An 8057-nucleotide genomic window follows, 5' to 3' on the forward strand; every position below is an offset into this window, starting at 1 on the left:
CTCGGCCACTACGGCCGGCTAACAGCATGGCATAGGCTATATTTCCTCTAAGAATTCTCTCATTAGGCAAAAAAAATATCTATTCTAATTAGCTTGATGCTTGTTACGTCCTGCATCACAGGACTAGAATATTAAACTCATTTTTGGCTCATGACGGAGTGCTAAGATCTACCTCTGTCACAGTCATGACGGAGTGCTAAGATCTACCTCTGTCACAGGATGCCTCCTCACTTTCGAGCTTCTTAAAGTAACCAAATGCTGGGCCACATATGAAGTCTCTTAGGGTAACAGCACAGAGAGGTTGTAAATATGATGTTTATACTACTTACCACTTTATAAATTCGGTAATGCATCTGATTTTATTACGATGGTCATCTCTCCCTGTGCAGGCGCGAGATTGAAATTTCGTTAAAAGATATCGCCGCAAAGAAAAAACTCCTGATTATCGCTTCAATTCTCGTAGTGTACTGATTAATCTCACAGTAAATGGTTCAAATGGCTCTATGCACTATGGGACTTAACATCTGAGGTCATCAGTCTCCTAGACTTAGAACTGCTTATATCTAATTAACCTAAGGACATCACACACATCCATGCCCGAGGCAGGATTCGAACCTGCGACCGCAGCAGCAGCGCGGTTTCGGACTGAAGCGCCTAGAACCGCTCGGCCACAAAGGGCGGTCTCGAATCATCTCCCTGGTACCCTAGCCATTGATTCCACCGGCCAGGTGGCACGTCATTGATATCAAACTGATAGGTTAACTAATTAAACTGATAATGAGAGTCACTTTGCACGGCGAGTAATTTATTTATTTTTAGCACTCGACAGGTAGCACAAATGGGAATCCCTGGAGGTAGACGACGTTCTTTTTGAGGTACACTATTGAGAACCGATAGTTGAAGCTGACCTACAAAGGAATCTGCTGCCGCCAACAAACATTTCGCACAGGCTTCACGAAGACATGATAAAAGAAACTGGTGGTCAAAAGGAGGTATATGGGCAGTCTTTTTTCCTCTATCTGTTTGCGAGAGGAATAGGAAATGGAATGACTAATAGTGGTACAGGGTACCCTCCGCCACATGCTGTACGATGGCTTACGAAACAAGTATGTAGATGTAAATGTAAATTTAGTCTATCTATTAAGATGTCAGTCCATTCAGTTACAGGCACACAAAACACACAGAAGAATGTTGCCTCTTATTTAACGAGAAAACAAAAGACGGAACTTGTGCTGCTGATGTCACTCGGTAAAAATCTTCGTATTAACTCCTAATTTTTTCGTTGGAGTCACTTCGCGAAATGAATGTGAGAGTTTGTGATATTTTTGTCCACAACACTTAGAAGAAGCGGTATAGAGCTCACACCTCAACTCCCCTTCCGTTAGAGTAACGCTTACCTGCCGTATTCTCATGAACCTTCCAGTCTTCGATATATAGCATTTGAATCCACATCAGTTCCACGAGTAGGACATGTCCACTTCCAAGTCAAAGACCGCTGCTAATTCTCTCGAAATCCCGTCAGGTTTCGACAGCACTATTTCATTAGTTAGAAAAGACTGACAGGAGGAAATTGAGGACCATGCAACCTCGGACTTGACAAAGAAATTCAGAATCATAACACCTACAATTCCTCGATGTCGAATAACTGTCTATAAACATCACTCTGTACATGTCCTAATTTCCTTTACTGTTTTTCAGTGATTACGACGCTAGAAATACGACGTGTAATGGTGTCCAGGTCTTCGTTGACAGCACAGTTTCTCTCAGTCTCTCGCTCCTCGTTATTTTTGTAACATCCAACAGAGTAAAATTACAAACTGTAAAAACTTCGCTAACGTCACCTGGTAGAGAACTCAATAAGATTTTACCCCGTCTCTCTCTTCCGATATACCGGGAAACAAATACCGTCTGTGTGTTGACATCGAGCATATGTGGGGGTCCCATTAAATATATATGTATTATTCCATTGGAGCAAGCGACCAGTGATCGAAGTTGTTTCCACGGAGATGTGTAAAGTTTTTTCGCCTTTCTGAAGGAAGACCATATTGACTATTAGTGACAAAGAGACGGTTCTTATGTTGTTGTTTCATAAGTAGTTTGATACACTATATTTTGCTGTAACACATCGAAGCAGTGTACAGTTTATACACCTGTGTACAGAGCCATATATTGTTTTTCTATCATGAGATCGAGGTCTGTGTCAGTTGCTAAACTGCCACTAACACGAACAATGCTACTTCCAAAGCACACATGATGGTTGAAATAAAAGACAGAGGCGGTATTTCTAATTGACAAAAACGTAGAAGACATCGCAACATATGGAAACTGGACGAGTTTGCAGCATTGTGGAGCTTTTCCAAACAGGTGTCCAAAGGTGATGACCTCTGCATTTAATCTCATCTTCCATAGTGACACGGCAGTAGATATCTTGGAATTCCGTTTCAAAGAGACCAAGATCATTGATTCCTCATATGGCAGCCATGTACGCAATCACTGATTCGGGGCTGGCCGTCCCCAGAAGGTGTTGCTCCTATCAAGACCCTTCTGGAACAAGTGGCGTCAGTCAATCATTATGTGGTAATCAACAGTGTACCAGTGGACAGGTGGGATGGAAAAGACACCATCAATATGGGTCGATGCGCTGTAATAAGCACTACAGCTGATAGTGCGATCAATTTTAGTAATTTTACCAGTTTTTTCCGTAATTTCAACGACAACCAGTGACATGGCAGCATGCTTCCCAATTTCAGCATCGTCGCCAAACAACCCCTCAACTGCTTTGCAAGTACCATACTAGACTGCCAATGCTTATAAATGACTGTACATTACATCCATTCATGGTTAATTATTGGACATATACACCAAAGTGTAACAGTCAGCGTCCTACGTCGATGCAGTTAAGTTATCTACATATTTCTAGCACTTCGATCATAGTGTGTAATTTACGATTACGATTGGCCATCTTTCCCTACATGGATGGAAGTCACAGAGTATTTTCGGATTCATAGGATAAAGTTGGGGATTTAAAGATCTCCCCACATTGTGTTCCACCAACCCTCCCTGCAACATGTCGTCAGTATAATTTGCAACTGACCTGAAGCAGGAGGGTATTATACCCACCATATTCCACGTCTCGCTATGTCCATAACCCTGAAGGGCTTATTTCAATAGTGGTACAAGTCCATGATTGCTCATATTGAGATACAGAGGCCTAAAGTTAAATGAGTGCTGATAAATCTGCAGTTGGGATATCATAAATATGCAAGTATATGGTTTCTTGCTAGAGATGAACCTTTCTTTCTGTTTGTTTGGCTCATTTATTTCAGAAGCATTATAGACAGAAAAGTGGAGGTAATGGACTTGTACCACTATTGAAATAAGCCCTTCATATATTCAAATTTACTTTATGACTTAATAATTTCAGGCATTATACAGAAGTTTTCAGGCTTTGCAACACGTTCTTTAAGAGAACATAGTGTTTCTTGTAATACAAGGTCAGTCCTACTTCTCTGTTTGTCCTATCTATTTCGTAGAGTTGCCTTTTCTTTGTAATTGGTATTCTGATTCCTTGTGTACCCCAAGATTTCTTTGATGTCCTATTAGTGTCATACTTTACTTTCTCATTGGAAACTATCTATTAAAAGATGGAAAAAATGCACCTACAAATACGTTATACACATACCTATAGCCAGCTTTCTGTAAGGCTGTCTTAAAATTTTCTGTTGTGTGTTCATTAATTACTTTAAGTGTTTTTCAGAGTAACACTTTATTGTAATCATGCAAGTTATTGGTTGTGGGTAGTTGTTCATCAAGCTCACAGAGGCCATTCACTACTAAATAAATATTTATTTTATTTTCAGATGTACGAAGCATGACCTAAAAGAACTAACAGACATTGATAGATATTGTAATTGCTAACGTTCCCCAAAGTAGTCAAACAGTGCAAGTATTAAATCCTGCAATCTTAGATGATTATTTAAAAATAGTTGAAATAGAAGGAATCAGTTTTTGCTGTGAGAAAATGCTGTTAGAATTTAGACAACTGAACACAGAAAATTTAAGCACATTACAAATGTTACTAAATGGATAAGACTACTGGGAAATTTACTCACCTAATGAAATAGAGAAGAGGTGGGACTACTTTTGCTCAGTATAAGGTTACTATATAAATATTATTTTCCCAACTGTACATAAAAATCCAAATAAAGGGAATATTATGAGATGCATCGCATCAGACATTATAAAATCAAGTGATGAACTAATGATGACATATGAAAATTGCCCAGTAAACAAACTACAGCCAGAACTGACACATATAAGGACAAGAAGAGAGCTCAATTTCTGATAGTATGAGAAAGTAAGCCCAGTTTTTATTAAACTGAAATTTCTACTTGCAAAAAATTTCTGAGACTGTATGGACCCACATAAATGAGTATAGGAAAGGTTTCGGTAGAAAGATTGGATAGAATGCAGAGATCCAAATTAAGTCACAAAATTTTTAATTAGCGTTATGTTGAAGTAGTGGAGAAGCTCATAAAAATACCAATAAGTCAAAAGGCTCAAGGAATATGAAGAACAACTCCAATGTCCCAGATGTATTTTTCTGTTGCTAGCAAATGAATCAGAGATAAAAAAAACGTATTCTATCACTTAAGGTCTTGATTGGATACCTAAATCTTTAGCAAAGTACTATGCTTATTGGTTGTTAAGATCTCTGACTAATTTAAAAAGCTCACCTAAGGAAAATATAACACTTCCTACATGCTTGAAAAAGAGTAAGGTCAGCTCATTTATAAGAGTGGTGATAAGAGAGATCCTGAAAACTACAGGCAAGTACTATAACACCTGTCTTATCTAAAATTGTGGAAATTGTTTTGAAACACAGATATTACATTTTATAGAGAATAACAACATACTCATTGAGTTTATAGCATGGCTTTAGAAAATGTAGGTCTACCACCACAGCCACAGCTAGCTTTGTAGCTGACGTTTTTGCTGTTGTAGACGAGCAAAGAAAAGTCTGTTTGGTTATCATTCACCTTTCAAATGCTTCTGATTGTGTATGTCGCAACAGACTAATGCAGAAACTAACCTGGTATGGCATCAGGGGCAAAACAGATGATATCATAAAATCATTTGTGGAAAATAGGTAGCAGTATAACATTGCTTGTATCACTCTTTATTTCCAACTTGAGGACTTAAATGTTTTCAGCCTATTACTTAATATTTACATTTTATTTGACAATTTACATACATGTGTATTCCATTTTAACTCTTACTACACACATAAGAACGAAAATGTCACATCATGAGATTTTTCAGTACGTTTGATCAATGACACAAGTCAAAGTGGAGATACATCCACACCAACTGAATTATTACTCTAATATTTTTATTTCTGTCTCTTGTCTTTGTCTTGATGAGGAATACTGGTTTCTTTCAAATTTTGATCTATTAAAACAAATAAAACAAGTGCTAAGTTTGATCTTACAGCACTAATCTGGAACACATTCATATGTGAAATATTCTCTAAGACAAAAAAAGACGTACCACTAAGAAATTAGTCGAATGGGACGGAAATTGGTAAAATGTGATGTACATGTACAGACGAACAAATGATTAGAATTTCAGAAAAATTGGGTGAATTGTTCAAGAGAAATAGCTTCACGAATTGACCAAGTCAATAACGTGTTGGTCCACCTCTGGACCTTACACAAGCAGTTATTCAGCTTGGCATCGCTTGATAGAGTTTTTGCATGTCCCTCTGATCGACATGTTAGGCTGTAAAAATCCCATGGTCGTTGGAGAGCCCTGCACTTAATACTCAAAACGTTCTCAGTCGGAGAGAGAGCCAGCGACCTTGCTGGCCAAGATAGGGATTGGAATACATAAAGACAAACAGTAGAAACTCTCGGTGTGTGCTTGAGGACATTATTTTGCTGAAATGTAAGCCCAAGATAGCTTGCCATGAAGGGCAACGAAATGGGGCGTAGAATATCGTCACTGTACTACTGTAATGTAAGCGACCTGCATATGTCAACCAAAGGAGTCCTGCTATAAAAATAAATGGTACACCAGACTATCAGTCCTGGTTGTTGGGCTGTATGGTGGGTAAAAGTCAGGTTGGTATCCCACAACTTTCTGGGGTATCTCCAGACACGTCTTTAGCCTAGAATCTCATTGACTGGAGTAGAATTGTCTTCAGTGACAAGTCCTGCTTCGAACTGACCACAGTGACCAGCAAAGACATGTTTGAAGATGTTCCAGACAGCAGTGCAACACCAACCTGACGGTGCCTGCCACACAGTCTGACAACGAAGAGTGATAGTCTGGGTGTATGGTCCAAACATGAGTGATGCTTGGCACTGGATGACAGTGTTTGGGGGAAAGGGAAACAGTTGATAGGTCTAAGTTTTCTTCAGTCTTGCATGTTAATGTAGTTCTTTGGCTTATATTAGTAGCATGATAAATAGACTTTTAAAATTGCTCTTGACCAAACTCGAAAAGTAGCGCGAATTAGCCATCAATGAGCTAGCCTTGGTGAGAAATGATATCAAAACATGTGACATAACCAAAATGTATAATAATTAAAACTAAAATGCAACAACTTCCAAGCAACAAAGCCATACACAGCAAGAACACGAAGTGTATACTGTAACACATATAGATGGAACATATCACAAAAACAGCAAGATTTTTTTCTAAAGCAGTCAGGATAGAATTTCATACACAAACTTCCATTAAAACAGACAACAACCAACACATAATATCGACGACTAGACAGGAAAACTGAGTAGAGCAGTAGGATCTCTCAGTCTTCTTTTCCCTATCTATGCATACATGATGTACGATAGATTGAAGTCCCCTTCTGCAGTTCCTGTCTGTATGTTCAGGCTAATCTCAGAAACTATTGTAGGGATTTTGACATAGATTTCACTAATAGACAGACTGATTCACTAGGAAGGTTTGTGTATATTGTCACGTAGAGGAAGGTGTACGTAGATGAATGACGAACAGTAACTTCACTTAACGAAGGTTTATTCAGCATTTGCACACACAAGAACGCGGAGCGAACTGCCTCTGACCAGAACTAATACGGTTTATATACAGCTACAGAACATTCCAGTACAATGCTTCTTGATATTTGTGGATACTTCTAGAATGTACTCGAACAGAATATAGAAATTAAAATTGTACTTAGAGCTTTTCGCAGCACATCGAAAGAATCTTGTTGAGCACCATCCCAGATACATTTAGCATCGGATTTTAACAACTCTTGAGTGGCCTGACTTTGATACAAAAGTCTTTGATAAAACGACGATAATAAGAACACAATTTGAGGAAGCTACTCACATCCCTAATACTTTTAGGAATAGGAAACTCCGTTATAGCTCTCACCTTTTCAGGGTCTGGCCGCACACCTTCGTTTGACACAAGGTGCCCAAGTATTTTCATTTCTTTTGCTCCAAAGACACACTTTCTTGGATTAAGTTTCAGTCCAGATTGTTGGAGACACTTAAGAGCGGCCGTCGGTCTTTTTATTAGTTCATCAAATGTCTCTGAGAACACTATAATATCATCTAAATATCAGAGACACATCGTCCACCTCAGGTGCCTTAGAAGATTATCCATGGTCCCTTCAAAAGTTGCTGGTGCATTACACAAACCCAATGGCATTACCTTAAACTCACACAGGTCCTCAGGGGTGATGAATGTAGTTTTCTCACGATCAGCCTCAATTACTTCGATCCGCCAGTATCCCGAGTACATGGCCATGGTTGAGAAAAAATTAGCCCCCTTCAGACAATCTAGTGTATCATCAATTCATGGAAGAGGGTGAACGTCCTTTTCAGTTGTCTTATTAAGCTTCCTTTAATCAAAACAAAAGCGCCAACTGCCATCCTTCTTCCTTCTGAGAACCACTGGTGACGACCATGGGCCCTGTGAAGGCTGAATGGTGTCCATCTTCATCATTTTCTCTACCTCGTGGCGAATTATTCGACGTTCCGTTGCTGACACACGGTACGCTCTCTGGCTTATTGGTTGATGGTCTCCAG

Source organism: Schistocerca nitens, chromosome 3 (assembly GCF_023898315.1).
Source record: "Schistocerca nitens isolate TAMUIC-IGC-003100 chromosome 3, iqSchNite1.1, whole genome shotgun sequence".
NCBI lineage: Eukaryota > Metazoa > Arthropoda > Insecta > Orthoptera > Acrididae > Schistocerca > Schistocerca nitens.